The following is a 26926-nucleotide window of genomic DNA, read 5'->3' on the forward strand; positions in this document are numbered from 1 at the left end:
AAAGGAAATCACAGAGATGAAAGACTACTCCATGGAAAAGGGAGCTTCACTTTGCAGTACTAAGAAAACCTATAACCTTATTAAAAGGCATTTGCAAGCACAAAATTAGATATGTTAAAAAGGTAAGAAATATTTTAATTACAGCTACAATTAAATTTGCCAGAAAGAATTAATAAAAATTGGGATAAATATTCTTCCCTTAAAAACAATTGCAGGGCTCTATTCCAGACTTTTCTGTAGAGCAAAATACCCAGCAAAATCAAACAGGCTACAGAATAGCCTGGATGTGCCATTCTGCACTGCGGCGCGAACTGGATCTTTAAAATAATGACAGTTCCTCTCATCTTTTTGATCTTAAGGCACTTTATAACTACAGCTCAGAAATACAGGGACAAAGAAGAATTAAAGCAACTGAAGCTGAAATATGCTACTTTGGAATCCAAAGTTTGTTTACACCATTAGAAGGCACTCAAATATATATCCCCATAAATGACAAGGTCCCAGCAGCAAATTAACAGGAACAATTTTCCCATCTCAGGAGCTGTCAAGATGGGCTCTGTTAGCCAATTTATCTTACTCCAGCACATCTCTGGTGCTTGTCAATCAATATGTGAAACATTTGGTGCTGATTGCCATTTTTCTATCCACTTCCTTTTGCCTCTCGTACCAGGCAATTTACTGCAAGTCAATCAAGGTTGAAGCAGACCTTGTTTAAATAAAACACTGTTGAGATCTTTTCACACCAACAGTTTCAAAAACAGAATGAGCTGTAGCTTTTCACATTTACATTTATACTACTTTTTCTATTTTTCCCAAATGCCATGCTGAAGTTATAAGTCATAACTCAGCTGAAAGATTAAGGACAAAGTGATCAGGGAAGATGAACTGAATATAACTGTATGCACTTTTACTGTCAAAAATTCGGTCTATCAGAGGAGACAGAAAACATTAAAAGGTACTTAAGGAGAATGGGATGATTTCTCTTTCACCCTGGCTTGAAGTCTGGCCCCCACACCAAAAATCCTTGTCTGCATTTCATCGCTCAGCACAATTACTCAGGGGAGATAAACCTCTGAATTTGTAGTTAACATGTCACCAATAAAAGTATGAAGGAGATTGGTTCTCCCAGCCAACAGTTTAATGCTAAGTGTCCCACGTCCAGACACTGAGCACAGTCCTTGCAGTTTCTAGTTTCGCTATGGATTGCAAAAATAACCACATGTTCATTCACAACAGCAGAGCACAAAATCACAGACTTCTTACTTACAGCAGCAACAGAATACCTGAAGCATGCGTTTATGTGCTAAATCAGTACAGGCTGCCACCACCAAGTTATTCAGTTATATCTCGTTATTTATTTTTTCTAAATACTTTAAATCTGATGGCATACAACAGCAACAAATGAAACTGCAAGTCAGGACAATTCCTGAGATCCCAGAAGTAATAACCTATTAAGAAAAGCACAGGACATCTTCCACTCCATAGAAAAGGAGATAAGGGGAGTATGTCTTCAGTTGTTAATGTTCTTATTAATAAATATACCCATTCCTGTTCCCTTGAATATGTGAGGGTGTCGGGCATCTCCCTTTCCAAAAAAATCTCAATACCATATATGATATATGATGTACTAGAAAACAAACACCTTTTGAAAAACAGAAAAAAAAATCATTTGCTTCTCTGGTCAACAGTTTACAGCTATCATTAGAGCATAAAAAGAGCTTAGGTTATCAAAAGGATTCCTGACATTAAAATCTGAAATTTGCCTGCAGTGAACACACTGCAACATGTCCTGATGGGAAGATCCTCACTCATTTGTTAGAACTGTAATATGAGACCCAATATCTTCCTAATTCACAATGTATTTGATAATATCCATAATGCATCTATAATAGTCAATCACTGACTGAAAAATACAGAACGTATCACTTAAGCTGTACACAAGCACCAGTCCTATCCTGTAATGGCACTTAAAAAGCCATCCTTACAGCAATAGTTTTGGCCAACACAATGCGTGATCAAACTCTAATATGTTGTGTCTCACTACCTTTTCAATAAAATGCACACTAGTTTAATCCTAGAAATGTTAAATGCTTTAAAAAAAAAAAGAACAAGAAAACCAAGAAACCAAGCTGACAAGCACACGAGTCTCAAAAAGGAAAGGAAGCCTTGTTGCTTATCCTCCCCTACGGGTTGCTGCAGGAAACACTGCTGAGGTCATCCCCAATTTCAGGATGATCTCCCCTGGTGCTGCTGCAGGGCACAGGAAAAAAATCCCCGTAGTACGTGAGAACCAGACGTATGCCACAGATGCTGGTATTATATAAATGTGTGTACACACATGCACACACACATACACTGAGACATAAGGTGTCTTAACCCTAAGAGTCATCCTTTGAGTTATATTTGCAAGAAATTCCCCATTACTCATGAGAAGAAAGATGTATGCTTTACTTTGCACTGGTATTGCTAAGGGAAAAAAAGATCAGCAAGATAAAGGTAACAAAAGGTCTTTCCCACAAGGTAAAACCAGTCAGCCTGATTCAGGTGTGTATGATGCATGTGCTTCAACAACAGCTGGCAGCCCACAACAAAAATTATTGTACAAGTAGTATAACTTTGTATTGTTGCTAGTATAGGCTCCTTATAGTTTGAGGAGTGAGAGAGGTGTTGTGGTGGGGTTGAGCTGCCTACCAGGGTGAAACGACAGAGGACAATGTGTGATTTTTTTCCTAATCTTTAAGAAGAAAAAAAAAAGCCTCACACACTAATGCCGAAGGACCACATTTACTTATTTCCACACTTACGTACTAAGAAAATTTCCATTCATTCTTTCCACCTTGCTGTTTGCACTTACATGGCAGGGGGGTGGGAGCAGAGGGCTGCAGGGTGCCCTTGGTGAGCAGAGCCCAGCACTGCCCTGTGACACAGCAGAGCAGAGCAGCTCTGGCAGTCGAAGTGCTACGGAGTGACCGGGCACCACTCAATAGGGGGAAGCAGGAGAGGGGGGAAAGGGGGTCTGTAATTTGCTTTTAGTTTCTCACTGCCCTAATCTGTTGGCAGTAGGCAGTAAATTACATTAATCTCTCCATGCTGAGCCTGTTTTGCCTGTGATTGTGTCCTACTCTCAACCCTTGAGCCCTTTTCTATCACATTTTCTCCTTGTCCTTTGAGGAGAAGTGAGAGAGCTGTTGAGGTGGGGTTGAGCTGCCTACCAGGGTGAAACCAGAGCTAAAGCATCCTCAATTCAAAAAAAAAAAAAAAAAAAAAAGTGCCATTTTAATCCTCAGAAAGCTCTGTGCCTACAGCTATCGGAACTCTGCTGCTGGCCAAGGCACGCACAGTAAGTCAAAGCCCCCTCAGTACGTCCTACAGCCCCCTCAGCCCTGCAGAAGCTCTCGGCTTGCAGGAATGCAGGGTTAGAGCTGGGTCTGTTCATTCATTGGAAGGCGGTTTGATGCAAAATAAAATCAATCAGTACAAATAAACGTCAACTTCTTACGAACTGCTTCTCTTTGCTCACAGCAAAGACTGTTTTCATTACTAGTATTTTTTTTCCTAATAGTCACACCAATTTCTTGGTACACATTTTCTAATTATGAATGTAAATGGAGATGTAAAATGCTTCTGCCACAGAAAAAGCACTAGATGATGAGTGAAATTATTTGACAGCTAAGCGAATAAGCAAACAGCCTAAGGCAAAACACTTATATTCCTTTTTTGCAGTCCCACCTCCTGGTCCTCCGTCCCCCAAATGTTCTCAGAATTCCCTCTGGGTCCTACAATGACTGACTCGCAGAGCTGATGGGGTTTCAGGGAACACAGAGTAAGTTTGGTCAGAGCAGACAAAGGAGCAGAGTGCAGAGCCTGACACGTCACCTGCCACTTAAAATTACAATTCGCCCTTAGAAGTCTGGCACATGTTTCACTCTCCTTACCTTAAACCAAAAATCCGGGACTTCTACCTCTTCCCACCCCTTTCCTTTTTCCCCAGTGACAGACTGTTCAAAGTCTGTAGCTTAATTTTAACCTGAACCTGTAATTTTAGCTGCTGTTAAGGGAATTGCACTTTCATGTCTCTGCAGCCCTGGGGACTAATTGAGGAGATTACCTGGAGGCTCAAGGTCTAAATGCTCAAGGAAGAAAAACCTGTTTAAAACAATTTCTGCAAAGAAGAATGACAGATATAGGAACAACTAGGAGATTTTCCTGTCACTGGAGGTTTTTCTGTTACAAATGATGGTGTGCTGTATGTGATCATGTGCTGGGAAAAACAATAGTAATAAGACACTGAATCGCAGTTTGAAAGGATGTGTGTCAGAAAAGACAGTTAACTGTTGCTGTTTGCATTATACATACACATCTTCCTTACAGGCACAAAAGTACATTAAGCGGCAGCAGCAGCAGCTTCACTTTATGAATTAATTTAGAGCAGCAGTGCAATCTCATCCCTGGCTTCTCCAGAGCTATGAAGAACTGCTTAAATCCTTCTATATAAACTGCAGACACATTTGCAAGACAGGGAAATGCTCCCTCACCAGTAACACATCCTCCCTGCGGTTAACAGTGACAAATCATTGCCACTATGTTTTCCTAATGATATTCATGTAATTTTTTTGTGCATTTTGTTTGGTTTCGAAGTGGAAAAAACCCCAACCTTCCCTGTGCAGACACCAAAAGGAACCTCCTGAACAAGTCTGGCAGTGCGCAGGGACACAGCTCAGCTCAGCTGCCTTCATCTTCCACAACCGTGACCAAGAAGAACGGCAGCGTGCACCTGGCATCTTAGTCACTCCATTCTGCAATGGAATGCAACCTACAGAACAAACAGCATGGGATGTGTTAGAGGAAAGCAAGGAACAAAGAGGGCCTGTAGCATTCTGCACTAACATCAAACGGAAGGATTCGTCGGAGAAGAAAGTACAAAACAAAACCCATGAAGTAACAAGGGTCCTTTCAAAATAATTCTTCAGCAAATGCCAATATAGGCAGTAAGAAACCAATACCAGAATATGTAATTATAGTAAATACACAAACTGATACTATCATGTAAAATGTAAACAGTTATATAGGTAATGTGGAATTCAGGAGGGCCTGTTAGTATTTATTGCAGTACAGAAAAACTGGCAAATAAGGAGATAGCTTTCCCTAAAAATCTTAGAACTGAAGAGAAGCCTTGATCTGAAAGCCTTAAATTCTAAGCAGGGGTCTTTCTTGTCTTTGCTAACTTGCAGCAGTGAACAGATGAAATGTGTTAAACACATAAGGTACAAATAGTGTTTCTCTACAGCTATCAAGGAGGTCATGTTATAGTGCTACTGCAATCTAAATTGAGTAGATACATAAGAAAGAATGAAAGACAATTTTAAAAGATGCAGTTTTACCTACGCTCACTGAAATGAAAACTAGAAATCCACACTCCTCTTCTATCAGCAGAAGTCACGACCCCATCAAAACCCAATGTACAAAACTGTTCCAGCAAGGTCAGTTAGCAGTAATAATATATCATGATGCAGTCCATTTGGGGTTTTGTTCTTAAACACTTCAGCAAATGGGCCTGTTTGTTAACTCCAACAGATAATTATGAAGTGCAATAAAAAATTCAAATTATGTTAATAGGCCAGCGAACAACGGCTGTTTGCAGAAATCACTGGCAATTACTAGGCATAATGGCTCTCAATTAAGCTGGAGGGTATTTTCAATCATTCATAATTCACTATTTTAAAAGTATCATAAAAATACGAACTGTTAATAAAACTTTCAAACCTGCAAGGAAGCTGTTTGTCACAAAAATACCCGTTTTATTTTCATACTTTCTTTTCCTTAGGAATGTATGTGAGAATACTGTTAGTGAAAGGAAGGGAACTACACAGGAGTTGCATCTCGCAGAGCATTTTCTCACAGTGCCTCTAAGTGCAAGAGCAGCTGTAATGCTTTCTTAAGCAACTTCAGCTTCCCACAGGAGAATGGTCAGCAATCACACAGGCCTTTACCATTTCTATTTTTACATCCCACAGCTCACTAAATAAACTATAAGGCACTTGTTATGAGAACTGAGAGTCGCTGCTTGGCCACTTACCAGTTTATACTTAGGTATTTTTCATGGGAATAAACTGGACAGAAAGTATTAATGGAAAAATCCAGGCCTAAAAGAAACTCGATGCAAAGTACGTATCAATGAAATAAAACTACCATATTCAATAAATGAAGTCACTAACGAAAGATCAATCGGCAATAATTGCTATTTACACTTCCACTGAAACTACCATGCCCATCACATGTACAACCCTGCATTAGGAAAATGGCACTTTAATTACTAAATTCCACTCACAGCTTTTCTAGTTATAATCCACTGATTTGGTGGGGACACTGCTGTACACACACGCACACACACACATATATACAAACATACACTCACTCACATCCAAGTGTATGAGTTGATTTTCTGTAAATTGAACTTTCTTCCCTAATCGAACCGCTTCAATCTTTCTCCTGCCAGGAAGCAGAAGTTATTTCATTTTTATTCCAGAACATTTGCATACATATTCCTGAGAAAATCATTCAAAACTACTTCCTACTGTAGAAATTTATTCTTCATATTTCAACAGCAATCAGACTTTGAGCACAACACTGTATCAGCAATGGAAGACAATCATTCATCACCCAGACATCAGGATCTGTTGAGATTCTTTATTGCTTTGACCTCATTAAAATGGTGCAAACCACGAACTAATATAAATCTGTCTCACTAAATACTTTCCTCTTTTATTTTTTAATAGTTCACACATGAAGGGAAAGGTTAAAGCCAATTAAAAGAGACACAAATACCATTATTATTGCCTTGACATAATGTTAGTTATTGGATTTGGTCATTTTGCCTTAGAAAACCATTGCTCCCATTTTTGAATGAATTAATAATTATACTGCTTATTGGCTTCCCTTTCTGCATCATGTTTGGTTTTTTTTTTTTTTTCTTTTGTTAACCTCTTCTTTTTTAGTCCAATTTATCTTTCAGTAATTACCTATAATCCCAAGATTAACAGTAAAGTAAATCTCAAGTATTGTAGGCAAACAAGGATATCACATAAGGACTAAACTGTCCTTTTAACTCCAAATAGGGGGAAAAACCATTCCTACACTATAAAACTTTGTTCTTCTGCCTCATTAAGGGGGCCTGGGGAGGGACTTTTTATAAGGGCATGCAGAGACAGGACAAGGGGGAACGGTTTTAAACTGGAAGAGAGGGTAGATTCAGAGTAGACGTTAGGAAGAAATTCTTTCCTGTGAGCGTGGTGAAGCACTGCAACAGGTTGCCCAGAAAGGCTGTGGATGCTCCCTCCCTGGAGGCATTCCAGACCAGGCTGGATGGGGCTGTGAGCAACCTGGTCTAGAGGGAGGTGTCCCTGCCTATAGCAGGGGGTTTGGAACTAGGTGATCTTGAAGGTCCCTTCCAACCCAAACCGTTCTAGGATTCCATGATTGAGGTCATCATATCATACTGACAGATGCTTAAAAGCTTCTGGTGCTGAAGGAACTGTTGAGAAAAGGGAAACAAAAGTACTGATAAATGATTACCTTTTAACCTGCAAGATTCTGCTTTCCTGATTCAGGTCTAGCACAAACAGAACAGGACCCTTGGAGCAGCTACCATTGTCATGCCCATTCATATTGCTCAGTACTGTGAGGAGTACACATCGTTTTCCCTATATACAACTTAAAAAAAAAAAAGAAAAAGTTTTGGTTTGAAGTCTCCCAGCATTCCCAGTGACCTCAGTAGCTGCTATGCATGCAGAACTGTGAACAGAATATTACCATTAACATTATAATCCTAGTAAACAAGCAGCTGTCTGTCATTTAAAATACAGCATTTCCTGCTAATTTCTGTTATCTGTAAATCTTTTCTGGCATTCCAACTGCACATTTAGCGTGCTGTACACGCTCCACTTTATACACAACAATCACTCACGCTGGATGACAGTATCTCAGCATCATAAAGATAGGCAGGGATTCATTCACTAATACGTCTCGATAATAAAAGAAGTATCTCCTTAATTATGCAAAAAATAATCAACAGAAACATCTTTATTTATTACATTTTACACTGGGGATAGTCTTAATCTTTAAAAAAAAAACAACAACACACACTTATTACATTACTAGCTCCATTAATTTCCTTGAAGAATGGAAGCTGAAGTGAAGATGCGATCAATTACCTGTTTATCCATATAGATCATGCCTAAATCAGCAAAGCACTACAGTGTGTCACCCACAAGTTCATTTTACCTGCTTCCCACTCACCTGGGAGTGATCTCTAGAGATGTGCAACAAATTTCTCTGCTAATGCACTGGTGTAAATCAAGAGCAACCCAGCCAAGTGAACTCACTACTCAGAAGTCAGTGCAATGAGTGTCATCTTTTTGTCACAGCTTTAGAGCTTCAGAATGAACTTTACTAAGTATTTCATATGCATCAGAAATGGCAATACACTTATTAAATAAAAGATTTCTTAAAAAAGCTGAACATTTCAAATTCAGTGCCTTTTTCAGTTTCATTAAACTTTGTTTCTCATTCTCCCTCTCACTTACATGCTTGCAAAATAAATATAATTATATTGAACTTTAATAACTTTTGTACCTTGAGCTGCAGGTGCTAGTATGCTGTATCTATTACCATATTTTAAGCCCTTTAACAAGATTGCATTAATTTCTATGATAATTTAGAGCCCATAATGCATTCCAAGATGTGAATAGATGTTAATCACCGTGGAATGAGTGATTTTCCTGTATACTAACGAAGCCACGCTGTAACCAGTAACTACTTACTTTCTAAACTCAATATTCCCACTGAAAGACCTGATGAAAATTTTGTTGAGAGTAACAGTACCCTCAAGAATGTTTAAAAAACCAAACTCACCAACAGACGCATGAATTGCTATATCCTTCCTGCAGAAATGATTAGGACTGCAAGTATTTATAGTAGCCATTCCATTCTACGCCCAGTATTAACAGAAGTTATCCTGTATCTCTCACCTGTGACTACCACGCACTTCGTACAGCAGCTAGCTTAAGGAAAGCAGGCAGAAAGGAGTTCTCATTATTAAAGTGACATCATGTTCCACGTTCCAGGTATAACACTGAGGAAAAGCTGAAGTCAGTAATTACATAATTATTATTCACACATTAGAATATTCACATTGATGAAATACAGCACAGTTTACACTATGTGATTTAAATCACATCAGTTTGCTTCTCCAGCTTGAATCAACTCTAACACTGCGACACTATAATTTAAGTACCCATACAAAGAAGTGAAAATTTGCAACGTTTTCTGGAATGTACCCTTCAGAGCTTTTCTGCAAGCCAAAGGAAACGAAGGGATCCTTTTTCTGCATTAGCCCTCCTACTCTTGCTTCTTGATAGCTATTTAAAATGTGATGTAGTACAGTTACTACCCTGTTTTCCTACTACAGACTGCTGACCTAGAATGAAATTAGGAATACTTCCATCTGTTTCCAAAATGTTGCTAAGTGACCTCGTGCACACTGAAAAAAGCTTCTAGCTCAGCTTCACTGCCCTCTGGACACGTGGGGACACGAGTTACCTGCCTCAGTGCTGTACTGGTAAAGGTGCTACTGCCTATAATATTCAAATCTGCCTTTGATACACAGAAAGTGCCTTGTTAGAGATCAGTGCTGACACACTGCTGGCTCAAGTTATGCTTTCCATCAGCCTGGACATGGTTACATTTAGAGAAAATTTTTAACACTGAGTTCCAGTATAGGAAAGTTACTGTTTAAACCTTTTTTTTTAAACGTTAAACAGATAACAAGCAAGTTTGGGTAAGCAGTTAATAGCTGTTATGATGCTGTGATAATTCATATTGTTGCTCCCTCTGCCAACAATTAGCCCACATGCAGAGGGTTAACTGGGCGCTCAGGTTCAGCAGCAGGAGCAGGACTGCACATACTGTGCTCTCACACAGCAGTAATAAGTTCCTTTCCCTAATATCTCTTTCCAGTTCTTTAAAGGTGCTTTAAGCAGCCATCAATTGAATGCCATGTTCGAAGGTGGGTTTCAATTTCTGTGGTCTTTGTCATGTTATAAGTATATATGAAGTACATTATGATGTGCTGGAGCAAAACCAGCTTATGTGTGCAATATGCCTCAGGGAAAAAAACAAAGAGAAATGGAAAGAGAACGAGAAGGAGGAGAGGAGAGGAGAGGAGAGGAGAGGAGAGGAGAGGAGAGGAGAGGAGAGGAGAGGAGAGGAGAGGAGAGGAGAGGAGAGGAGAGGAGAGGAGAGGAGAGGAGAGGAGAGGAGAGGAGTCTTCCAGGAAAACTTTGTTACGAACACTTAGAAGTCTTTGCACTTTATCAAGCACAGTGCTAGGAACAGCAGAATACCCTCAAATGCCATTGCCTTCAGTACATGTTCACCGTTCCTTGCCAAAATTTGTCAGAAGTTAAAAGAAAAAATGTAAAAGCTAGTGAAAAAGTTGTCCAATACTTTCGAAAGGAAGGTAACATTAGTATTACAGATTAAAACTTAGTTTTGAGAGAGACATGTAAAGATTCTGTAAGACTATTTTATGTATCCTTTAACATTAAAACAGGTCACTTTAGAAGATTAACAGCCGGATGAAAAATGAAGTATTTAAAAACATTTTTCTCTTTTTTTCTTCCATTTTTTCCCCTTTCTTTCTTGCCTCTCTTTATTTTTATTTTAACTAATAATCTGACATTTATTTCATGGTTTTGTATTTTCCTTGCAACAGTCAGCACTGTTTCAGCACTGCCAGGATTTAAGCTGCCACTAATACAAATTAAATCCATTGGAATCCTGAATTTGAGTCTCAACAGACAAGCAGAGGACAAATTTCTTTTCACACATTTTGTATAAATAATCACTTAAATGTGTACATGTCAAGTACAGAATATGTGTTGCCATAATGCAGTATCTAGTCCATATAAATGTGACTCTTTTCCTAAAACAAAGAAATCATCTCAAGAAAGAAATGCATACAACCAAGTGATTGCTTGATTGGAAGGTAGGTAATTACAAACAAGTACAACATATTCATTGAAAAAATACTTGTGTGGCTGCTGAGACTGTCTATACTGACACTGCTCACCAGCCAGCTCAAGTTCTTTCCTTAAAATAGGAGCTGAATAACAACTTATTTTCTTTAATCAGGGAACCACTATGATTCGAGTGGAAGTAAATGTACAAGGACTGACCACAAGTGTGAGTCCTGAAGTAAAAGATACAAGACAAGCTTTGGTGTTGGAAAAATAATCGTAACAGTGGGACCCCATGACTCCAAGCTTTTCTGTACTTTTTCTCAAAAATTCCAAAAAAAATAGAACAAAAAATTCCTTTGTCCACCTTTTCCAGAAGCATTCCAAGATTACAAGACTACACATTGAGCAGTTAAATACAGAAGACTGTTATAAGTTTAAGACTTGTTTCAACAATAAAATCAGTGGCGATATACAGAAATGCCAACCAAACATTTGATCAAATAAGAAGATGGCTTTTCAAGCAGTAGTTCTGAGTCTTTTTTTTTTCTTCCCCCCCTTCCCCCCCAATTCCACATTTTCACTACAACTTCTTTCCCCATTTAGGCTGCACTACCTAATAAATGGCTTATATGTCCTTTTCCTCCCTTGAACGGCCAGGCATATTTTTCCAGAAACATGAAAAGTAGGAATGCAATCGCATTTGTGCTGATGCTAAATGTTAATAGATTTGCCTAAATGCCTGCTAATAGCACCCCTAGAATTAGCTAGACTAGTAGTGCATGCCTAATGTGTTGTTTTTGTTGTTGCTGCCTTAGCTGTTTCCTTTTTTTCCTCAGTAACAAAAAAAGGCATTTTTAGCAAAACGTTTCTATACATTCTCAGCCTGTACAGCAAGTGTGCTGCTAACATCATGTAGCACTGACAGCATCATTAAGATCATAAATTCCAACATTCTAGTGTTTCTTTAAATTAAACATGAAAAGTTTAATGTTTTTTTAAATTAAACATGAAGCCCTGACTCTGCCAGCCAAAATATGTCCTTCTATCACCTCTAAATTCCTCCAGGTCACTTCTTTCATACAGAAAAAGTTCCACGCAGCCAGAGGATGGAGCTCCTTCACTGGCATGTGCTTGCAGAACGTTCTGCTCAACAAAGCTTTTGGAAGACATTTTCTACAGGCCAGAACAACTGATGACTGCTTTATGCTCCTAGACCCCAATGCACTTAGAATCACAAAGCAACTTAGAAATGTAGAAGGTGTTGAAAATAAACAGTTGTGAGCAGCTTTGTCTTACTTAGTTTCAAACAGTTGTGAAAATCAGAGAATACTGTATTAGGAGAAAATCAGTTTTAACTATTTCTCTTTGCAGCAGCTGAGCAAATGGATCATATCATCAACGGCTCCTACTGTTTCCAAATACAAAAAGTGTAAAAATATAGTGGAAAACAATGCCTTGAAGGACCACCAAGCTGTGGTTGTCAGCTGAAAAGAGGCAGCGTAGATAAGGATGCACACAGACCCAGCTGACTGAGTCACCTTGAAGTACTTTGATTACTGCAGCGCAGGCCAGGTGGAAGTTCCTCTCAGTCAAACGTATGTAAAAAAGCTGCATGCTAACTTCAGCCTGCAGTCACTGCAGACAGAACATTTACCACTGACAAAAAAGCACTGAATAGTAATGAATCCAGAAGCTGCACCACGCCTGAGAAACTTTAGCTTTCAAATCTCTAATGAGAAATTCTGATCCCGATTCAAACTATAATAATACCTACAAAAACCTCTGAGTTGTTTTCTCGATGCCAATGGAAACATACTACTATCAAGGGTAAGAAGAATAAAAATCAAGTCTCTGATTATATTACCTTTCAGGAAATTTGTTAGCATGTTATTAGCAGAATGTTTATTTGTTAATTATAGTTTTAATTAGGATGCAACAATAAATTATCTCGGCAACATTTCTGCAGCTACTTACAATCCTTGAGACTTATCTCATTCTATATCTGTAAGCCTGACTGAAGTAAATTAAAGCTGTACCACAGTAATCATAGTCTGCTGGCCCAAAATTCCTCTTGAAACTTCAAAGGAGGAACTCAGTGTTTGCCTCTGCAAACCACCAAACACAAACATAAAACTGCTATTCTCATAAAGAATGCCCCACAACCTTTTTTTTTTCAGAGAAGGAAAGGTTTTAAAGAAGGAAAATCCCGGTTATTGTTACTACTGTTGACTGATTGCTGAAGTGTTTGCATAATCTAGGATCTTGTGATATCAATAAACAATTAGAGATATTGCACATCTGCACATAATAGTTCCATCTGCAGCCTTTCCTAGATATCACCACCTCCCCTCACTCCAGCAATTTCAGATAACCCTTTGTGATAAGCTTCTATTAGAGGATGTCAGGTGCAGCTTTTCTGAAGTCAAAAAAGTATTCTCTGCCTGTGTGCTTAAGACAGGAACATCTGAACAACGTCAGTGCATGAAGACTCTTCTGGGAGGACTCATAGCTCATCAGTAACCAACACATTTATGGCATAGCCTCTCACTAAGGTTTGGTAGCATTATCTTCATCATCTATCGCAGGAAATACAGACATTTGATATTACACAAATTAAGAAAGTACCACATCAGTTCAGACAGTGTGGTATGAGATGCATATGTCAGATAAAAAGTACCCCAAATCTCAGTACATTCAAGGTTCAGCAGGAGATCCATCAGCAACCTGCTCCAGGTCACAGAAATACCAATTTTTAGAATTCTGCAGGTTGGGGGTATTTTTCCAATTACCATTATCAGGCAAAAAAATCTCTCTACTATATGAACAGCCACGATTTGAAACATAAATTATGCTGAATTTAAAAGCACTGTTTAATTCCCAAAAGCAACAGAAGCTGATACGCCCTTTGAAGAAACATGTACATTAATTTTTTAATTTTTAGCAACAAATATCTAGTTCCAAATCAGTCAGCAGCTAAAGAGCTGGTTTACAAGGAGTCAATAATTTTTTGCTCAGAGAAGATAAATAAGCTTTCAATTTCTCACTGTGCAACTTCAATACTATTGGATTAATGTGGTAAAAGCTTACTGACAAGAACAAGTAAAAACAGTTCATACATATGCACGTGCAAGGCAAGTCTGAAAAATCCAACCATCAAAACTTTCCTTCGAGCATTCTTGACCCTGAAGAAGACATAGAATGCATTTTGGACCTCCAATTTAATACAGTTTTCTGATTATGGCATCTAATAATTTTTTTATTATTTAGACACTCTTCACAAAAAGAAAACTGACCCATATTTGGCTTTCACAGGTACTTAAATAACTTCATCGACCAAGGTTCCAATTGTGAAACATGTTGAAAATCTATATGGAGATGCTCCACTACCTGATTTCTATAGTGGTATGGGTGCTAAACAGTTACAGAGAGCAGCTCTATCATCCTATAAACATCTTATTTCAGTTAAAATAACAAAGAAGCAGTTTCACTAGTATTCCAATGCCTCAGGAAAACAGAGCTGTATTTTTATTTTTTAATCTTTAATGCAAAGAAAGAAGAGCCATCTAGATACCTTTCCATATTAATCCTAAAAACTAAAACTAAACAAAAACAAAACTAAAATAGGAGTATTTGAAAGTCAAATATCTGTTGGGTGGTGTGGCAATTCAAAGCTACGTATATGGTCAGTTTTATAGTTTAAGGATGCAGCATTACAACAGTACTGATATGATTACCACAATAGCTGCTTTGTACATTGCTTTCAAATTATTGCATTTCTCTAATTACCTACCAATTATCTGTATTTTATGGTCAAAATGTAACAGCCAACATATCTGTCACAAAACCTGCCAACAGAAACAGGCTTTAAAAACAAAATCTACCATTGCTAAGTTCCACACCACCGACGACTCTACCGCTCTGCTATCATGAGCTCCATCTTGTGCTAGGCATGAAACGTCCTTAAAAATTCCAAAGAGGGGTACAGGTGTGTAAAAATAAGATCAAATTCCTTAGATGGGATTTCTTTAGTATTTCTATACAGTTAACAGTGTATCAGTTATTATCAGAAGTACAGATCAGAAGTGGCATTTATGGGATATATAGGAAGGTATACATTGTACAGTATTATTCAAAAGCACATCTAACTGAGTAAGCTTTATAATTTACCAACCAACTCTATTCAGAACTGCTTTTCCCTCTTTAAAAAAGAAAAATATTTTTTCTTTCTTCAGCCAAAAGATTGCAGTAGAATGATTCTTTAGCTTAAATGGTACTGAAGCTGTTCCCATTCTTCTGCTTTAAAAGTCTTTCAAGTGATTCTATTTCTGTATCTCTCCAGTAAGTACATTTTACTGCCTTAGTTTTGCATAGAAAGAAACAAGACTATGTGTACAAGCACAGATGCAAAATGACCTGGAGGCATAATGAAGAGCCGACCAGTCCTAGGATTGTAATGCTGCGTTGTTTAGTAACATCTTATTTTTGTAACATTTTGCTGGCAATGTCACACCACATTTCAGAACTGTGTTCATAATGCATATATATATACTAGAAAAAATAACTGAAAAAAGTGGGTTTTCCTACAGCAATAGCAGTTGACAGCAAATAACTGTTCCTCTATTACCTCCAGTTTTCAAAGAATGCATTAAACTTTATTATTTCCACTGCCGTGTTATTTGATTTCATTACACAGCCAAACAAAATCTTGTCTGTGAAATGTCTTACACTCAAAAGCTGACTCCTAGCTGGTAAGAGGTATATTAAAAACAAACATGTTCAAGGCTGTAAAACACAGAATGATATGGCCACAGCCATACTTACACTGAAAAGACAACACAGAAAAACAGCTATTGTACTGAATATACTCAGATGCGTTATAACCTTTCTGTGGCTCCTCCTTACTTTTCCCAAATGAAGGAATAGCACAAGTGGTGAGACTACATGATTTCAATATTAGATTTACTGCATAATTAGCACAGAGGCAAGGATTCTTTAGAAACATATAAAAGGTAAATGAATTGATACAGGAAAGTGTCCCCCAGGAATAAAGTCCCTTTTAAAGTACCAAAGCTGATATGTTCATTAGGAGTTGTACTATCACTGCCAGAGCTTGAGAAAAAAAATCTAGGGATTCTTTTCTTTTCTTTTTTTTTCTCCCTACCCTGAGTAATTCTAAAAGAAGCAGGGAAACATGTTGCAACTAGATGATCTTTAAGGTCCCTACCAACGCCAGTCATTCTATGCTATGATTCTATATTTACATTTGGATTAAAGGGTTCTAACCACTGAAGTTCAACCTTTTCAAAACGAGCTGTCTGACAAGCCTTACTGAGCACTGCAGTCACTTACAGCTCTATGCTGTATAGAGACATCTTCAGCAGGAAAACATTACGGTATCAAAAAGCAGACTTACCTATTTCTTCAAAGATCTTGTCGTGAAGTCCTAACAAAAACACAGGGCGTGCATTTCTCTAAGAGGTATTACACTCAAAATGGGATCATCAGAAACATACACTGAGTTTACCCCAAATGCCTTCCCAGAGGTATTCACAGTCATACACAGATTCTTTAGTGCACTGTTGGTACAATTATGGAGAAGCATTAAAGATTCGATATGCTTAGAACTTACCACCTTCAGTTCCTGAGTTTCCATTGCTTTAGCTCTGGGAAATAGAAAGTGGACCAGAGCTGGCCACTGGAAGTCATTCAGTCCATCCCCTCCCTACAAGCCAGAGCTTGTAACCTTTGCCCTTCACAAGATTCTCCAGCCCAAACCATCTCAACTTTTGGGAGAATGAAAAAAATATTTTGCAAAACCATTTGATAATCCAGACTGCTTAAGTAAGTTAAGGTCAGCGCTACAGAAAGCTACCCTTTACTATCTACATCTTGAAGCAGTTCAAAAACAACCCAAAGCTAAAGCAAAGACTTTCACGGATTCCAAGAATTGACATTTTGTAGCATTGAAAATGCAATCTTTGTATGATTTGTGACTTAATCTACAGAGTTATAAACCATCTGTATGGGACTTTCTACTTGCATAGAAGTCTCTGATCTTCCTTGACACGCAGCAGTCGACCCTCATCCTTGTCAGGTGGTTACAAGTACTGACTTCATTTTGTCTTCTTCCTGCTTGAACAAGGAATTCCAAGCCACAGAGATTCAATGGCAGAAAATGGACTCCTATACCTGCTTTTATACTCTCCTTGCTTAACAGTGCAGCTCTTTCATACGCTACTTTCTCTTTATAATTTATCAGCTGACATTCCTGCATACTCCTGGTTACTTTCAAAGAAGCTCACAGACAATGACAAGCAAAAGGATGACAACGCTACTGCTTTCGATGACAGGATGCAACTTCCATTCAGCTGCTGTTACTCCAGAACAAATTGATTACAGTACTAAAATAAACAATCATTTAATCCAGCCATAGATTGCACAAGGTAGGAGATTCAGGTCCACTGAATATTACCAACACAGCCTCCCTTTCAGAGTTTTATTCCAGTCAGTTCTGCATACGCATTTCTTCCCAGGTCTGGCCTTTCAGCGTTCGTGTGGAAAGTCCCGAGGGCCCCTTCCCTTACATTGTCATTTTCTATATCTGTTTTCAAGGAGACTAACAGTGTTATTAAAAAAAATAAAATAAAATAAGTTCTAGGTGTTCTCAGTCCAGGCCTCTAATATTTATACAGACACACTTACGCACTTCCTCACGATCTTGCTATTGGTTCGTATGTACCTTTGTAATTTGGGATTCGCTTGTTTTGCTTATCTATGCCACTTCTTGTCTTCATATTGTCAACTTACATCTCATTCTTTTTATAGCAAATAGGTTTTTTTTATGATTGAATGCCTAGAGGAATGAATCCTGAATGACGTGTGCTTTTGCACTTGTCAATCTTTTCCAGTTTTTAGCTTAAGATTTTTTGATAATCTTTCTATTTTAAATGCCAGCAGCATGTAGTTAACTACTGCTTTGGTTTAGATGAACAACAATGTTTAGAGAAGAGTGACAGAGAAGATTACTAGGCCCTGAGAGTTGCTCCCTGCCATACATCTGACCTCCATGCCTACATCACCACTGCTGATCTACGGAAGAAAAACCTGTAAATGTGGCACTCTGTATTACTAACATAGTATTTTCCAACCTTCTCGTAGGCGAATACTTGCATTTTATTTTGCTTCTATGGACTTATTTCTCTTCTTCCGTTTTTTTCTTCCCTACTTCTCTCACCTTTGGCGCAAGAATCCTTACTGCTTTTATAATGCAATCTTCCTCTAGTGACTTTTCTGAAAATCTTCCTAAGACTCATATGAAATCAAACATGTAAGCTTCCCGTTCAAGCAAGTTTCTTGCTCTACTGATATAGCTTCTGTATGTGTACACTTTTGAACATACCATCACAGACTGTGCAGATATGAAAGCAGTAAATACTAACTCACAGATGGCTCTGCTTTCACATTTTAAAAAAAGGTATTAATATCATTACTGTTCTACTCTTAAAAATGATAATTAGGATTTTGTTCTATTTTATTACTAATGAAATCTTATTTTGGGCTTCTGACCAGTAGAAAATACTAAGTTGAATTTATCTGCCTTTCTTTGAACGCTGACAACTGAAACCACTGTGGTATATTTTTATCAGTTCAACTCAAAAAGATCAGTATTGAAGTAAAGGAACTGCTGTAATATCCATAAGAATTTTTTAAACAGGGAATACAACACAAGTTCTTTGTCAATGCTGTAACTGCAGCTCATAATTATGAAGCTGGTATTACTCAGCTCTGCAGAAAGTAAATTCTGCGTATCTTGGGAGAAAACTGAATACTCATTTCTTCCCCTGGATCTCAGTCATTTGCAACTAATCCTTCATTCTGTTCTTCCATTTCTCTTCTCTTCCATTCCCCCAGAAAACAAGATATTCCTCATGTTTGGCATGCTGTCTTCTTGTTTATGCTGTTCAGACACTTGTCTGTGTTTCCTAAGTGCGAAGTGAGACTGTCTAGTTTGCACGAGCGTTAATATGCATAACTCACATTTTCAGCTGCTGAATAGTGAAAGCATTAGAGAATAAAAGCATTCCTTAAGCTCCACATCTTTGTATACAGATTGTGAAAGCACTGAGGTTAAAAAAAGGACCAATCACCTGCACGCCCACGAAATAAAGCTGCATATAGTGAGGTCATACCCATTCAAAAGATAAATTATTTCTCTTAAGCCTCACGGCTGACTTCTACTGCCAGATGCTGGCTGTACTAACATTGCTGTTCTGCAAAAACATCCATCAAAAACAAAGAAAGAGAAAAAAAAAAAAACAACACCAAAACCTTGACATGTCTTTTAAGAAATTGAAAATGCATTACATATTTTTATAGGCATTTTGTAAACCTGTCCTCTTCCCATGCTGTCCTGTGTCTCATGTAGCCTGCAAACCCATCAGGGCAGGGATCAGATGCTGAAAAGCTCTTAACACAGTATACAGGATGAATAAATAATGTAACACGTCTCAAGGTCATCAGGTGATAACACATGGCTGGAAACATTCAGGTGAGCCCAAGCCTTAGTTGCCATTACAAAGTCAAGATGATACAAAAATTGCTCGCCAAGATGGAAGCTACATGAGTCCCAACGCTTCCAGGGAGTAATGGTGTATATATACACACACATATATATACATATAATTCTATATTTACATACATCCTTATTCCTTAGCCCTTGAGTGAGGAACCTTCTACAGTTCACTTAGATGTTTCTGAGCTACTTCACTGATACACACAAATGAAATAGCAGACAGGGAATAAGGTAAGAAACTATCCTCATAACGTTCTTCTCAACATAAATGACACACCACCACCACTCTCACAACATTCATCAGCACTTCGCTGGACAACCAGTAAACTTGGTTATGCCTACCTAGCTTATAAAGGCTGGAGATGTTCTTCAGAACCTGAGGTAATGAAATTTCTGGATCTCTTTCATATAAGCTATTACAAATGTAAGATGATACAAATATTTTAGAAAGGTGGGTGGAAATTTTCTGTTAGCATTCTGTCATTTGGAAGCTCAATAGTGTGAGAAATCATTGAATGCAAGAAAAACACAAAGAAGAAAAAACAGATTAACTGATTTCATGAACTGAGCTACAGTATGCAATACAAGCCCAAAGATCAACTCATGGAGTGACTTAGGTTAAGGGTTATAACAGATGTTAACTATCAGGCATTACTTCAAAAGTCTCCTATTTTTTCCATTAATGAAGGAACATGCTGGAGGAACAAGCAATCACAAATAAGACCTGCCTCAAGAGCTACTTAACTCCATCACACTATTCATCATTTTAGTCTCAGAAGTCATAACTCCTTTGAACATATTCTGCTTATTAAGCAATGGAAAACCTAGTTAAAGGACAACTAACATTTTCTGCCAGTCAAGAACTGTGGCTTTTGCCACTTACCCTTCTCCCACTGTTGTTCACAGATCTCACCGAAGAACCGAAGTGCTCATATCTCCTTTATAAAATAACATGAAGATAGGCAGTGGCCAACCCAAGGCCCAGAAAAGGCACTTCTTCTCCAGCTACCTGCTGGAGACTCAGAGGCACTCACCACATCAGTAAGCTTTGGCAGTCTGTGAAAGACTGGACCTAAAAGCTACCTTCATGCACTGACAAAATACATAAGTTTACCTGATAAAAAACATCTTGTATGATGGCACTGAGCAGCATCGTTTTCCAGTCTCTACATATATCATGTCGTTAATAGTGATCATGAGTAATACACAGAGAATCCTGGGTAGAAAATTTAGTCTTTAGACTCCCAGGCAAGTATTTTAATCTTTGGATATCGTATCCTCTTGGTTGTACTGTACTATATAGAAATCTAAATGATAAAATGTTTTGAATATCAGGCTAATTTGCTTGGCACATTCAATGCTTCACCTGCGGTCCAACCTGGGATTTATGTCAATTATACTTAAATGTTTCAATTAATAAGGACAATGGTGACATTAATCAGAATATGAAGAAACTATACATAATTTTAGAAGTAGTATTTATACGTGCTGAGATGATAAGTTGTTCTTTAGAATGACAATAACAGAATGGTATGTCATCTATTCTGGAAAGCAACATTTCCGCAACAAAAATGCAAAGGAAAGCTAGAAAATAGACGAAGAATACAGAAAAATAATAATAATTTAAAAAAAAAACAACAATCAGATGAAGATCAATGTTACCTTTTTAATTTATGTTGGCTTTTATTAGATATCTATTTCTCCTTTCAGTCCAGAAAGAGTTAAAGCTTACTGTGTAATACTGGCACTGCTAATTTAAACCAAGAATAATACTAGTAAAATCTCTTATCACATTTCAGATAATAGATGGCACTGGACAGAATCATTCTGACCCAAAAGATCAGCAACTTCATTTTATCAATTCTTGCTATCAGCTTATCAAGCTCATTTTTTTTCCCTTTCCTTCTAATAGAAGCAGTCCATTTTGGCACGGCATCAGTCCTAATTCAGCAGAACAAGATAAAAACAAGAACAAACAGTAACAAGAAGGCAAACAGAATCAGCAGCTGAATAATGTAGTGTGTGCTCATTTTAAAGGGCTATCCATATATTTTAAAAACTATTTATTTATGAATTTTAAAACAAACTTCTAACAAAGTATTTTAAACTATCTTTGGGCATCAACAATTTAGTTCATCTGTTGGCTTCCAGCTATTACATAAAGGGTAATTAGATGCTGCAACTTCCCATAGTCTACATGTTAATTTCTTTTATGAGTCCTTTAATGTAATCAGGGGACAGAAGGAATTCTGGATTATCTCTGAATAAAAATATTATTGGCAGCAAGTTTAATTTCTTTCCCCTTTCCCCAGATACTTTTTAGAGGTTTTGGCAGATTTGGAGATTATCTATTTTTTAGCCCAACACTATGAGATTTTCTGTTTAATTCTAATAAATGGTCATTGACCACTTTCAGTATACTACCATAGCTACCACTGGACTTCTTTCCTGAAGAAGCAACTCTATCTTCAATAGGTTATTTGTTCCTTGTAAAAAAACCCTCTTCTTTCTTGCATTCATTTTGTGAAATTACAATTGAAATTTTTCCCTTCTTTTCTCCTTTCTTTTCATTTCCTTTCTTTTCTCCTTTCAAATCACTCTAGTGAGCCCTTTATCTTTGACTTCCTTACAGACACAGAACCGCAAGCAATCTCATCTCACTCTCAATAGGCTGACAGCAGTGAATCTTTTGGGAACAAAGCTATTACTACCACAACACAGACTCCTAGGCTTGGCTTAGAATGATGCCTATAAACATCTCTCAAGAAATGAGGTGAATGTCTAATGCTGCATTGTTAAAAGCAGAATGTTTCTGTGGGGAAGATGAGAAAACACTTAGTGAATATGAGAAAATAGAAAACAGCAGAAAAAAGCAACCTAAAAAAATGGAGAAAACAGAATATTCACAACTGGCATGGTATTATACAAGTACTAGAACTTTCAGATCAGTACATCAACTCTGTATCTTTGTCCTCCACATCAACAAGTTTATCTGGAAAAGAGTATATGAATAAGAGAAACATACAGTTACTCTTTCCAAGCAATGTTTTCCCATCTCCAGCAACTTCAGCCTCTCAAAGCAGAATCCAAAAGCTTTGTTTCAAGGAAAAAAAGACATAGAAAAAGAAAGAATTTTACCTAGGAGTCACATGCCTTGGGCAAAGAGAGCAAGTCATGGAAATTAACATACGTGTGGCTGCAAGAATGTAAGCCTTCTGCCATGCTGTTTACTTCAGTTCCACAAGCAAATGGAAGAATTCCAGATAAAAATTTCTGTGTGGTTCATTCACATGTACTAGCTATGATATAACCCAAAAAGTTCTCGTTTTCATAAATTTATGATCTTTCTCAACTGCTTACTGTTAAAGGATGCAACCAGTCAATGTTAGGACAGTGGAGCACAAGACACAGAAGTTTCACAGCAAATCAGCCTAAGCACTGAAACTCATCTCTACAAGACAGAAGAATGACTACTGAATAATCAATAAAGAAATCAAAGGTGTTGATGTTTATTGTAACAGTTTTGTTTCTTCTCTTTTGTTACACCTTTGGAGATGTAAGCCGATGGCATGCAGGATACAACACCATTTTTCTTATACCTGTGCATTCCCCAGTTATTCGAATTAGAACCTCCTCTTTGAAAACCCTATGGAAAACTGAGCATACCCAGTACCACTGTTGTCACAAGTCTTAAAGAATTATCGTAGATATACACAGTTTTTACAAGGAAGAAAAGATTCCACGAAGCAGTCTGTACGACTGAGAACAGCAGGCTGCTGACTTGCTAAGTCTCAGCTCTCACAGAAAAGATATAACCACAAACTACATCCTGAGTATATCTAAATAGCCCACATGAAGGCAACAACTGAATTCTAAGAAAGTTCAGTAGAGAAAGGGAGAAATTAAAACAAACAAACAAACAAACAAAAAACAACCAAAAAACCCAAATAATTAATGTACAATTATTGACAAGTCTCATAATTACCTGAATTACAAAAGTTCAGTTTTTCCAATCTATGCCTAAATGGATTGACCTCATTCAACTCTGCCATAAAGAACAGAACTGCTTGCCTCAGGACTGTGTAAAAGCAGGTGGCAGCAAGTACTCTGCTTGGAGAGTGCAGGGGAGAGTCAATAATCAACACCATCCTTCAATGTAAGAAGAGAAGCAGGAAGGCAGATGCTATTTGGCATGATGATGGAGAACACTTCTATCTAAGGAACTCTAAAAATGGAGGAATCAGCCTGAACTGGGGCCCCTGCCCTAGATTCCATATAACCAAGACTCTTTTTGCTTTTGCCTTTCAAAATTCAGTCTAGCAATATCTTATTATAGTCCTTCACAGCCTTATTTTCTCAGGATTTCTTGCTCGAGATCCTACTACCACTTGAGCACATCTCTGATTTAGTGAAACAGCAGTATGATTACAGAGAGATTAAGTAACAATGAGAAAAACAAAGCAGATTATCAACATATTTAACTGCCCCAAAAGCAAGCAGGCAGATCTTCTCACAAAAGTAGTTCTCAAAATGTAGAGTGCAAAATATTACTGTATTACATACACTAATGGCGAGCTGCAATCAGGCCATAAGCAAGTTAGTAAAAATCAGAATAAGAAACATTTATAATTAAACTAATCAAAATCTTACAGGAGGTATAATAAGTACTTTTTAATTTTTGATGTGACATGCTGATTCTTACATTTTGAGCACTACTGCTCTACATGAGACCAGCACCCTGTTGGGCTCCATCAAATAAAAGTCAACATCTTAGAAATCTTAATTCTGTAACACAAATCTGGATGTCAGGCTGTAGAGACTGTGCATTTCTTAGGGAAAGAATTGATCTCTGTGAAAAGAACTTTTCTAAGGGAGCTGAGAATGTATTACGGTGTGTAGAGTCCTTTGAAAGAAAACACAGCCCACATGCCCGCCCTCTGGTGCTTCTTAAGAACACATTTTTTAAACAAACACATGAAAGAAAGTTCTATACAGCCAACAGAGTTAAGCAGATCATGATACAAAATGTGTATTGTGTTCATTACTAAGAAAAAAAAAACCAACAACAAAAGATTGTAGCTTCATAATAAGATGTTATATCAGTCTGCTTACTCTTCTAGGGCTATATATACCTTCTACAACCTGCCAACACTAATTATATAATTTGATATTTTTATGGGGTTAGCTCTAAAATCTTGACTCAAATTGTTGGCATAAAGATGTTCTATCCATTTGAGTGTATCTGCTCTCAGATTGACAAATTTAGAAGCTAGTATTATCCGCTAAAAAAGACTGTACTTCAAACTACTCTACTTTCATTGCTTGCACTCCACAGAATTCAGCTGGATGTACACAAAAATTAAACTTTTCTATAAATTCTTCTTGTGTATTTTCAATTGCCTTGGATTTAAAAGCTACTGTACCCCTTCACATAGAAGCATCACTGGCTTTGCTTCATCAAACAAGCTTGGGAATAGACTGGGGGAGAAGGCTGTGCCAACTCTATTGAGGTCAAGTGGATTGAAGTCTGCTTGTGCTATCTGAATCACACACTGGCAGATGAAAAGACATGCCTTCTACCATCTGTAAATTTCAACGTGCCAGATTTTGGCTGCCATGCAACCTAAAGTATTTTATTCACTGAGGTACCCAGAAAGGAAAAAGGAAACAAAGTTTTAATCCAGACTTAAGATGACAGCGTTAGATAAAAACAGGCTATGCTATAGTTTAACCATTTAAACTCAAGTACCGAAGTAAATTTCTCATCCATTTAGAGACATTCTGACACATACATACATATATATGTATTTTTAAAAAATAATACCAATTGTCTCTTGATGCCTCCATGTTTTCAGTTTTGCATTGCAGAAGAAAACAAGTGGATTTTTGCAATGGCCTAGAAAATGCCACTTCACTGAAATGGACATACACGCAAGTGACTGATCCTTTCAGGGTCAGCTGTTCCAAGAAAATATTTGCATATGCAAATATCTACATAAAATAGAAGTTGTTACTGAGGAAACAGAAACAATGAGTAACATAAAAACAGAAATGACAGAGAAGACGAAAAACAAGTTACAGAACAAAAATGGTCTTTCTGAGAGCAGGGAAGTCGGACTCTGGTTCCATTCTGCAATACCAAGTCAGGTGACAGACTGAGGATAACTCTTATTAGCCCTATAAAGCTCTTAGGCTATTGTAAATGAATATGATTCATGCTTTGAGCAGAATTAGTTCAAAATGCTACTTGAAAATAACTTTGGTATGTTAATCCATTTGTCCTATTTTTCCCTTTACTTCTCCAAAATCTTTACTGCAAAGATTGCATTTTTCCTATATTTCAGTGGCTTCAAAAAAATGATGATAATTTTTTTGCGTGTGTGTGAATTAGTTGTCTACCAAAGCCAAAGGGAATCTCAGTATTTACATGTTTGCATTCTATTAGCACAGGTTGATTTTTCTCTTGGCACTAATACAAAAAAGAGGGAGGTAGTCTAAAGTTGGAAAAACCAGAATTCCTGAGTGAAGATGTACACCAAAGGCAGATGTAGGCACATATTGCCTCTAATTGCTCTCATTTCAGTTCGCCTGCCCTTTTGCACATTTTCATTGTTCTCATGTATTCTTCAAGAGTCATAAACCTGAAGAATTTACATTAAGTAGTAGTACACGAAGAAAGTTCAAGGTAAAGAGAAATCTGAAAACTTAAAGTAGCTGAAATTCTGATCAGTTGTGAATCAAAACGGAGAAAATTCCTTCACAGACATCTGTGTCATTAGCAAAATTTACTGCATCTGGAACAGAAAAAAAGAAAAGTAGAAGTATGGCATGGAGATGCTGCAGTTATTGTGAAATAACTTTAAGCAACTGCAAGTTTGGCAAAAGGAAACTATCTGAAGATAAGGAAAGAAAGAACACAAATTGAGACCAGATTTTAAATCATGCTTTTAATCTATCTGAAGTCACTGTAACACCCACAGAAACAGAAGGGAAATTCTAAACTGCGATGGCTTTTCATTATTTTGTTCTCTGAGTGGCTCTGAAAGGAACATTAAAAACATTGAACATCTAGGAGCTTGGACAAATACAAACGTCTTCCAAATCTACAAACATCTGATAACTGTTTGGGTACTGTGGCTACTGATAAAGCATTAGAGCCCTTCCCATCTGAAGCATTCCCCCTTAAATGACCTTACCTCCTCCATTTCAGAATACAACACTATGCTGCAACATCTCTCTACCCTGGAGAAACTAACAACACAGGTGTAAGCTCAGCTCCAAAGCCATAGGGCAGCTCTCCTGGACACAGCTGAGCTCACGCCTCATCAGAGCTGCT

General features: G+C 37.6%; 1 protein-coding gene across 19 annotated transcripts in view; it reads right to left on the reverse strand.

Moving 5' to 3' along the window:
* TENM2 (teneurin transmembrane protein 2) overlaps positions 1-26926 on the reverse strand; it is a 979011-nt gene that overhangs the window by 220458 nt on the left and 731627 nt on the right. Inside the window, exon 1 of one of the 19 annotated variants that reach the window (XM_090150628.1) lies at positions 7573-7701. The exons of the other annotated variants lie outside the window; for them this stretch is intronic. The gene's annotated coding sequence lies outside the window, so the exon portion shown is untranslated. Of the gene's footprint in view, positions 1-7572; positions 7702-26926 lie in introns of those variants that run through there. 19 annotated transcript variants of the gene reach the window in all.

This window comes from Phasianus colchicus, chromosome 15 (assembly GCF_987193195.1).
Source record: "Phasianus colchicus chromosome 15, bPhaCol1.hap1.1, whole genome shotgun sequence".
In the NCBI taxonomy this organism is placed as follows: domain Eukaryota; kingdom Metazoa; phylum Chordata; class Aves; order Galliformes; family Phasianidae; genus Phasianus; species Phasianus colchicus.